The sequence below is a fragment of the Pimephales promelas genome, chromosome 1 (genome assembly GCF_988280905.1).
Source record: "Pimephales promelas chromosome 1, fPimPro1.hap1.1, whole genome shotgun sequence".
Classification (NCBI taxonomy): Eukaryota; Metazoa; Chordata; class Actinopteri; order Cypriniformes; family Leuciscidae; genus Pimephales; species Pimephales promelas.
Genome location: NC_142769.1, coordinates 24,848,620 through 24,858,706, shown reverse-complemented (window position 1 = coordinate 24,858,706; position 10,087 = coordinate 24,848,620). Strand labels below are relative to the sequence as shown.

Genomic DNA, 10,087 nt, shown 5'->3' with positions numbered 1-10,087 from the left:
TAAAACACTTCTCTGGATCCCGTTAGGAGCATTAAGGCTTTTGTCCTGACTGTGTAAATATGCCGTATCATTAGATGTCACCAGGTCCTAATACAGAAGTCATTCATAATCAGTCTTGATTTGATTTTTCTAATTAGAAAGGTCCTGGTGTAAAATAACTGCGTGATGATGACTAACATAAATACATACAGATATTAATATTTGCTATGTGAATATACAGGTCTATTATATAGGCCTATTTTAGATTATAGTAATAGTTAGTTAAATATAGATATTTCATTTTAATTAGTTTTTTTTTTTGTTTCACACGTGGAAAATGAAAAAGTGTAAGTAAATAAGTTTTTGTTTTGTTATTGATAATAATAATATTTATTATTATTCTATTATAAGCACCTGCTTCCCCCCTTCATTCTTTTGATTTGCCTTATACATAATCAATCATAATCAATTAACCAATCTAATATTCGATTGATAGCCTAATCAATCAATCCATCAATTCTCTCATTCTTGTCCTTTTATTCAAAGTCACGCGTACTCGCATTCCCACTGGATATTATTTTATCATTAGCCTATTATTATCATTATTATTATTACCAATGCGCTCCCATAATTACAACACAATCATTATATAATCCCACAACAAAGAGTTTATTGAAACAGTAGCTTTTTGTCAACTGCCGGGACACTGAATGTACAATTGCGTTATTCTGCGTCTCAGTCTTCGCGTAAAAGCAACATCGGCCTGAGCGCTGAAGTTCAGCCCCAAAAAAGTTTCATGTCCTCGCAGAAGTACCTTTTCAGAGGACCTTCTCCCGCGTCTCTGAGCGCGTGTCTCGACCGCTGTCTGGACCCCTTTTCCTCTTTCTGTGATGAAGAGGGAGGTTGTTGGTTAGGCTACGCGCCCCGCTGAGTGGCAATTGCATCTCATATTTACAAACTGATAAGCTTTCTCGCGCATTTGTTTTAAATATGCGCTCCTGTGTGACGCGTTAGCAAATAAGAGTGGAAAAAAAGCGCTTCCCGTCTTGGCCGGTCTCTGTTTGTGTGCTTGTATGTGTGTGTGTGTGATTGTGTGCAACATAACCGGCTTATTTACATTAAATACGCCACAAGGTTACAGTGCAGATGAGCGTCATTTTATCACTCATTACTTCTCTCTTATACTGACTGATGCTCGCGCTCTCCGCTCATCTCACTGGACTTTTTCTCGAGGATACAAGACTTCAGATACTTTCCCCAAAAGGTAAGCACATTTATGTTTCAATTGTAGCTATTTGCAGTGTTTATCCGCGGCGTTATTTAAACGGCGACAGGCATCAAAGCCAATTACGCCTCGTCTGAATAACGGGACTGACAATGTGAGTGAGGATATAGACAGATTTTAATAATTGTTCACGGGGAAGTCAAGGTCAATAAGATGATCCGATGGAGTCAGATTTGCTTTTGAGTCTCTCCGCGTGGGGAAAATAGACGACTCGAAATGATATTTCGTGCACCGGGGCTGTTTTATCAAGGGTTCAAGCTTTTAGTCCCATCAAATGCCGCAAGACTCTCCGCTCTCTGTGAATGGACGACAATGGAGTGCCTTTTTAACGGTACAATGCTTTTCACCGTCCAGATAGGGGGAGTCCGAACGGACAGATGAGGGGAAATGTCTTGTGATGCTGGCCGATCGCTATCAATGAACGCGTTTATATTGAGATTAAACTCAAAGGCGCTTTTTCATCACTCGGGATGCGCGAGGAACAGTTGGGAAACGGATTCGCGAGAGGACGATCATAACAGGTCCGAAGCACGCGCGTTTGTGTTTGTGTGTGTGTAGACTATATACTTTAACCCCATCAGCAGTAGGCTGTAGGAAAATGATCAGCTCAATTATGTGGACATGCTTTATTATTTAATGAAGACATTCTTTTGCAACGCGTCTTGACGTCCGGATGAATTTAAAGGTAAGAAGTGGTTAGATCTGTAGTGGATTCGCGGGTGGTTTTCGCTCGAGTCGCTTTCTAAAAGTCAGTTTGTGCTAAAGATGTGTTATTATATTTTTCTATTTGATTGAAATGCATGCAATGTTAATTGTCTAAGACGTTGTCGCGCCGGATAATAAAACGTCCTCATATCGAAAGCGTTGCTGTAAGCCATTGCACGCGCTTAGATTAACTTGTTCCGAAGGAAAAACACGCCGTTGTATCTTATATTTGGCTCTTATAAGAATAACTTTATTAATTAAGTGTAAAGACACATCGTGCATTATTACTGTAAGGTGGATAGAAGCTTTCCAGGGATGCGCATCAGACTCGCTCGGGCTAGCCAGGCAGAGATATGGAGCTGTAAGAAAGTTTCCTCAAATCTCTGCTCAAACTTTCTCACTTCAGCCCCCAGGGCTTTGCGTTTAGGATTTCAGCTGAAGTGAACACAGATCGGTTGGAGAATTAGGATCAAAGTTACCCGGTGCATGCCATGTGTCAAAACTTGTGAGATGGAAGAGCCGGTGAGACCTGCCATTTTGTGCTGTGATCGACCTCTTATGAACAGAAGCCTTATGATGGCATTCAACAACTGAGGGCTAAATGTCATATCAGACTTAAAAACCTTTTTATCTGCGGAAAAAAAAACAACTCGCACATCTCCCCTGGAAATGGAGATTTGAACGACTGTTGCGAAGATTGTCGCTTGGGGAAATGATGTATTACGGAGGGGAAAAAAAGAACAAGAAAGTTGCAAGAATTGGAGATTAGGATAGGAATGCGCGCGGGAGTGCGGGAATAATTGAAGAACAGATAAAATGTTGTATGTTTGCAAGATTGTGAGCTTCGTTTCGACACACAATACAATCATTCAGCTCATTGTTTTACGCATATTTTGTTACTTCAAAAATTATAACATTGCCAGGGTCAGAATTATAATAGGACACATTGCATCAGGCATCTATTGCGCGCACTTCATGTGCTTAATTCTTTATGAAAGGTCTTTATACATCTAGCAAAATTGATTTGCTGTCTCAAGCCTTCAGATACAGGTGGAGATTTCCCATGTCACTTTATATGAGATGACCCAGAACTTTTACTAATGGAAAAGAATATTAAACACACACACACACACACACACACACACACACACACACAGTCAGCTACTTTTAGTTTGTATGCATCTTTGATTATGTTGAAATGAGATAACTGTTTTTTCCTCAGGTTCATTGTTCATGGAAAGGGACAAATAGCAGGCGGCACAGATGTACCGTCATTGTTTAACGGATATTATGTCTGTAATAGTGTCTGGGCGTAGACATTTTTGTCAGCTCTTTTCATTTTTCTGATTTGAAATGACGTTGTGATGTAGGCAAGTCACACGTTCTTTTCAGAATCCCACACAATTCATTTGAAAGGCCAGCATTAACATGACCACAAATATAGCATTGTAAGCCCCTTTATGAATTAAAATAAATAAATCAATAAACAGTATCCTGGATGAATGTGGACAGTGAGAAAGAGAGAGAAAATAGTCATGAATAGTGTGTGTTTACAATTGATAAGCCATCTGAATGAAGGTTATTTTATTGAGTGAAACGCTTGATTTATTTAACAGCAAGCTTGGAATTGTTTTTCATTATAAGCTAACGTAAAAATATTTTCTGGAGTTTGATGCTAAATAATGCATGTTGTTTTAAAAGTATTTGACTAATTAGCAAAATATTAAAAATAGCTGCAGCACGGGATACCTACAGTCGAAGAGGTGTTGATGTTGCAATTTTTGCTGATTGCTGCTGTTTTATTTTTTCATTTTTTTGGTGTGTGTGTGGCCTTATCTGATATATTATCAGCTTAAAATGTATATCAAGCTCAGTAAGAATTTATCATCTTTGAGACAAAATCTTTTTTTGAGGGGGGGGGGGGGGGATATCAAACTCGTTTAAATGCAGTGAGAGAGAGGGTGTTATGGAGACTCTTGTGAATACACTCTGCCAGTGCAACTGATAGCAGTTCGATGGGGCTAAACAGACCAAGCCAATCCTGTCAAAATGTCTCCTCCCTGGTGTGTACGCTCTCATTTACATATGCGTCTTGCACTCATTCGGCAGGGAAAGTGTGTGTTGTGTGGCAGAACTTGGCAGCGCTCGAGAGCGTTAGTGTGTCCCTAGGTCGGCATGCTCGCCGCCCGCCGTCACCAGTAAACCCCGGTGTGTGGAAGTGCACCTCACCAGGGCAGTGCCAACGGGCAGGAGAGACGAGCCCTCTCTCTCTTTCTCTCTCTTTCTCTCTCTCTCTCTCTCTCTCTCTCTCTCTCTCTCTCTCTCTCTCGCGCTCTCTCTCCAGGCCTGTCAGTCTCCAGCTTAGCCGGCTGGATCTGTGCTTTAGCCTTGGAGACTTGATCAAACAGCCATTCCACACTTAAATGCCTCCCCGCTCCTTTTAATTGGAGGAAATTGTCTTCCAGATGCCCAGGCCCTAGCCAGGCAACTCAGGGGGGACAGTGTGGCAGGCAAGGCCGTGGCGTTTAGGTATTAATTGATATGTGATGTGGAGACACCGACCTCGCTCCTCCACCGAGTCGTCGCCCTCATTCCCTTCATCTCCGGCTCTGGCCTCTCAGGCCTCTCCCATCGTGGCAGTGGTATCCCGAAATGCCAGGAATGTTGTGTGTTTTTTTTCTTTTTTCTTTTTTTTGGGGTTAGGTGATGCTGTTGACTTAACAATCTTAGTGACCTTGATTAGGAAGGTGATGTTAACTTCTTTGTGGATGAAATTTTCAAATATTTTACAAGTTCACTCTTAAAAATAAAAGGTTATTTATTGGCATTGATGGTTCCATAAATAAATGTTAACATTAATGTAACCTTTCCATTGTACAAAAGTTCTTTATAGTGGTCTTTAGATTTATTAAAATATTATTTACACTAAGCACTGCTCACTGATGGTGCTTCTATGGAATTGTTGTGAGAACTCCTTTTTGGAACCTTTATTTTTAAGAGTGTGGAATCAATTGCAAATCCCCCCATTAATGTTGCAAGTGAAATTACATCCAAACATCCACATTTTCTGGATAATGTTATGGGCGTGGTTCAGTATAGAATCCACCATCCTCTGAAAGTACATTTAGAAAAAGAGTGCCTCACATTACTCCTATGCCTGTCCTCTCCAATTGATTAAGCGCATAATTCCCTGTCATTCAATATCCGCCTGTGTACAGGCGAAGACACAGTTCAGCATGTCACTTTACGTAATATAAATGGGAATGTTCGGTTACTGACAGATGTCAACTTTTGTATTTAACAAATAATTATAGTGGAATAAGGACATTTCGTTATGCACATGTCACTTATAAATGAGTGATGATTTCTAAGGCTTTTCGTAGTCATTCGAAACAGACAGAGAGAGATAGAGAGGGGAGAGGGTAGAGGAGTGGAAGTTTTTGAGCGGGCTAATCACAGACGTCAGTCAGTGTGTGATCTAAGAATAAAGAGTGCCCTGACAGATGAGGTGGTGACGGATGATCTTGTCTCCACTGCCTCATGCCAGGGTGCCACCAGAAGGAGCGTCTGTCTGTCTACGGAGCAAGAGAGAGAGAAAAAAGAGAGAGGGGTCCTTGCTCTACTCCACCCTGGGGCACTTTCCATGAGGAAAATATATAGATAGACTAATGGCACTGCAATGAATATCAAGCATTGGAAGGGAAGCATACGTTACAGTTAAACTTAGCCCATGCGCAGATGACAGAGGCGAACAGATGTGTGCAGATGTTTTGTATCCCTCTAAATTTTTTCCCCCTTTCTCATAATTCTCTCCTGTGGGAGAGGGAATGGGACAAAATTCAGCCCTCCAACACCACACACATGCTCACAGTCTCTCACACATCTCAGAGAGAGAGAGCCTAGAAAGGCTGTGGGACATTTGGTCAATATGGAGAGTGTTGAATCGGTCAGGTTTACACAGCCTTGGGAGACATGGTCAGCCTTCGGCTACGGCCTTACTCATTTTCCAGAAATGGGACACCTTCAGTCGTCCACTCACAAACGTATTATTTATTTATTTATTTTTTGATAATTTCTGAAAAATTAAGCAAACTTTTTATTACAAACAAACAAGTAATTCCGATGTCCTATATGGCACCGCCTAACATGACGGCGTGTTTTTCAGTAGGTGAAAAGCACAAAATTACAGCCATATCATCTCAGTAGACAGGGGCTTTGCACAAACAATTGACTTCCTGTCAATCACTGGCCTTAAGCACATGCTATTATGTTGTTTTGCATTCTAATCCGAGCTCTTAAAATAGTGGTAAATATTTGCAGTGCTGCAAAGGCACCAAAAATAGTAGCGGATATTCTAATGGCTGGGTGGTCCGCCGTTGGAGCGTAGGGCATCTCTGTTACAAGATGTCTCCAGATAATTGGGGGAGTTTAACAACGCCTACCCTTGAACTGTTTCCAGGTCGTGACCCCAACGGGTGCACCATCCACCCCGAGTGTGAGGGATGGCAGCCCCCTGGAGGGCAGCCTGGTTAAAACGGACGCCACTGAGAAGTAAAGAGGGACCCTGCACCTTTAATTATGATCAAGAGGTTTTCTCCAAAGGACGGAGGCGTAGCAGTTATGTTGCCTCGTAAATCTGCCTCAGATGCAGTATATTGTGTTGAACTATTACGGTACACTATTATACTGCATATTCAACTGGCTCTTCAGGACCTGATTTGCATAATTGGATCTTTAATGAAACTTGCCTTGTGGAACAAAAAAGGGAAAAAAAATGAGGAGAGAGATGAAAAAAATACATTATAGTATTATAGGCAAACCCCAGCGAGTATTTGTGGTGGGAAGTTGTCTAAAAAAAAAAAAAAGAAGAATACAAAACCGAGCGAGAACATGGAAAAAAAGGAGCCTGTTTAAAGCAGCGCGTGAGCAATGAAGTGACCTACGTCATGTACGTCCCGTCACTTACCAGGACGCACACACACATACATCACTGGCGGGGCTACAAATAGGATGAGAAGTACCTCTGAAAGCTGTACATACTCAGCCAGGTCTCAGGGGTTATTACTACAATAGCTGGATTTCTTTAGCCTGAGGGATTTTCGCTTCTCTGTCGGCACTCATTCCCTCCACTTGTTACTCAGGGAAGATGGGTTCTTTGTAGGGAAGCCCAAGCCGCTCGCTTGCTGGAATTCCTCTGCTGCAAATATTTTGACAATTTCCAGTCAGATCTGCGTGGACTGAGTTTCTCGTTCGCCCCCTCCACTAGGGGTGCCGTATCAAAAGCTCAAAACTTCGTTTTTAATCTCCGTAGCTTTGCTGCAACGATTTTACACAGATATATTTATGTGTTTCCAGACACTCTATAATCCATAACATCTGTTTCTGGCTGATTTGTGACTTAAAATTGTTTTTTATTGGTTAATTAAAATGCATGTGTCTTTTCTTCCTGTTCTTGAGCAGTTGAAGGTTAAAACGCTGATAGTGACCCTTCCGAACAGACGTGACAGTCATGGTTAATGAAATGTTATTTGTCCTATCTTTGACGGGCCTATAATTTAAAAAGTGAAGGAAAGAAAAACCGAGAGCAAAGGAATATGAAAAAAATAAATAAAAAATAGAGCTGGGGGGAAAAAGGAAAAGAGGCGAGCTATTTAGCTGCACTGTAGCAGGAGTGGTTTGTATCCAGGGGGGAAGAGTGTTGTTAATCAGGGAGAGAGGTTAAAAACGGATATTAGCTAAACGATGATGATTTATCATTGGAGGAGGGGGCCGAAAAACACAGAGGTGACTCCACTCCAGAGGCCTGGGAGTGGATCATATGGCTGCGTGGTTCACAGGTGGCTATTAGCGCAATGTTGGAGAGGGGCGGCAAAATGAGACAGAAAAAGAGGGAGGGAGGGTGTGGAGAAAAAAAAAAAAGTAGTGCCACAGCTAGCGGCGAGCTGCCATTTACCCTGTATGTGCAAACGACTCTTTCACTTACTCTCTTTTTCCTTCTCCCTCTCTCCCTCTTTTTTTTTTATATCTCTCCACGCTCTGCACTTAGGAACTTTCAGCTGACAGTGTGTCCCGGTCCTTGGTATCTCACAGGTAGGCTCATGTTATTTTTACTCCCTCCCTCCTTCCCCCCAATTTCCCCCTGAATACGACCCTTTTATGTTTTACACACACCACACTCACACACATGCTCACGCACACACTTGCAGAGTCACACTAACACACGGTCAGAGTGCTTGTGCTGTTGATTCTCCCGGTAATGATGTCATTGCGATAGTGGAGGAGAGCAAATGTCTCCTGATTCCTCCATTTAACGGCTGGCTGAATTGGCTGATAATGATAGCATTGGCGTCTCCAGCCTTACAGACAGATCAGACCCTGTGAATTAGCAGCTCCTAACCAGTGAGAGAGAGAGAGAGAGTGAGTGAGAGAGAGAGAGAGAGAGAGAGAGAGAGAGAGAGAGAGAGAGAGAGAGAGAGAGAGAGAGAGAGAGAGAGAGAGAGAGAGAGAGATGGCATATGGAGGGGAAAGAGGGAAGCACTGGCACTAGGAAAGAAAGAGAGCGAGAGAGAAAGATATAGATGTTGAAAGAGAGAGAGGGTGATGTATTTAACATATCTGTGCTGTGCTCTTGAACAGGCTGTGAGAGATCTGTGTGTGGCAGTGCTGATAACTGCCGCTTGATATCAGTCAGGGACATGACCGCCTGTTTGCAAAGCTCTTTAATGCCTCTGCCCGTCTGTCCTGCTACTTTGAACTGAATCATGGTCACATCAGGGCCATATCGTTCAATATCTGACCTTAAAATAAGAGTTTGTTTCAGTAGAATAGAATTAATATACTTTAAACAATTAAATGCTATTTTTATTATTATTTATTATCATTTTTTTAAATGAACGATTGTAGATCCATGGCACCTAGCGTTATTATTATTATTAGTTATTTTCCTCAGTGTTTTGTTTGACATTTTTATATTTCTAAATATGAATGCATCTTTCACCCGAAAGGCTCTTTTGCAAATATTGAGCGACTCTAAACACCATGTAACCGAGGACTTTTAAAACACAATTTTCCCCTCCTCCAAAATCTCGAATAGAGTTTTACTGTTTTTCTTGCGATCTTAAAGTAAATAAATAGGTCCGAATGCTAATGAGCGTTCCAAGCTTTGAACACATGGCCCTCTGTGACCGTCCGCCCCACACCCCTCTGGCCACACCAGCAATGCCACATCTTCAGACCTGCAGTGTCATATGAGTACACATACCTGCCTACATTTTTTTCCCCTTCAGAATAAATATTAAGTATATATACCTGGTTGTTTATCTGCTCATTTCTGTTACTCAGGGCCAAGGCTGGGGACAGGTCCAATTTCAATTGGTCAGCTTTTTTTTTTTTTTTTAATCAAAAGAGAATATCACACTTTGAATAGGTTTATTATTATAAAATGTGTCTAAATTAATAAATAAATGTATCTTTTAGTTTAATTGTTTTATTATTATTTATTTATTTATTTGGAAGTTTTTTTTTCTCTCTGCATAATTCAATTGTTTGAATGCCATTGAAATTGAACATTGTAAGATCATAAAATGATTCATTTGTGCATTACTGCAGTGCTTGTGGTGGAGGGTTGACTAACTTTTGGATGGGAATAATTGTTTTTTTTTTTTTAAATCTGATACACATTTGCTATCAGCCACCTGGTTGCTTTGTTTGTAGAGGGCTGTCAGTCCTGTGAGGAGCACTTTAAGTAACTCTTGCTGAAGGTGAGAGTTAAACAGTATTTACTTTGGGGAATTTGCCTGTATTTATCTGCCTTAATACAGAGGTGAATTTTAAAGGGGCTCTCAGAGAGAATTCCCCCGATGCTCAGCTTACTTTACACACCTTTTAAGTCTTAAGATGTGTTTCTCCCCTCCTGCTGACGCTTACCCATAACACATCTCCCACAATCTCCGCCGATTTTCACAAATCAGCTTCTTTTCCCTCTCCCCCTTTCTTGTCTGTTATTGTTTTTGTTCTCTCGCCTGCTCCTTTTTTTCAGTCTTGATCACGAAGTGTTGTTGTCTGTCTCTTAAGTTGCCCGTTTCATCTCTTTTGTTATGGCGTCTGTGCCAATCGTTG

The 10,087-nt window shown here is 41.3% G+C and overlaps 1 protein-coding gene across 6 annotated transcripts in view; it reads left to right on the top strand.

Annotated features, from left to right (window-relative positions):
* The first annotated feature begins 745 nt into the window (after positions 1 to 745).
* Positions 746 to 10,087, top strand: part of znf536 (zinc finger protein 536) — a 188,328-nt gene continuing 178,986 nt past the window's right edge. The window contains exons 1-2 of one of the 6 annotated variants that reach the window (XM_039657708.2): positions 746 to 1,243; positions 8,016 to 8,059. The gene's annotated coding sequence lies outside the window, so the exon portion shown is untranslated. The other 5 variants (XM_039657745.2, XM_039657754.2, XM_039657732.2 and 2 more) reach the window with 5 other exon arrangements.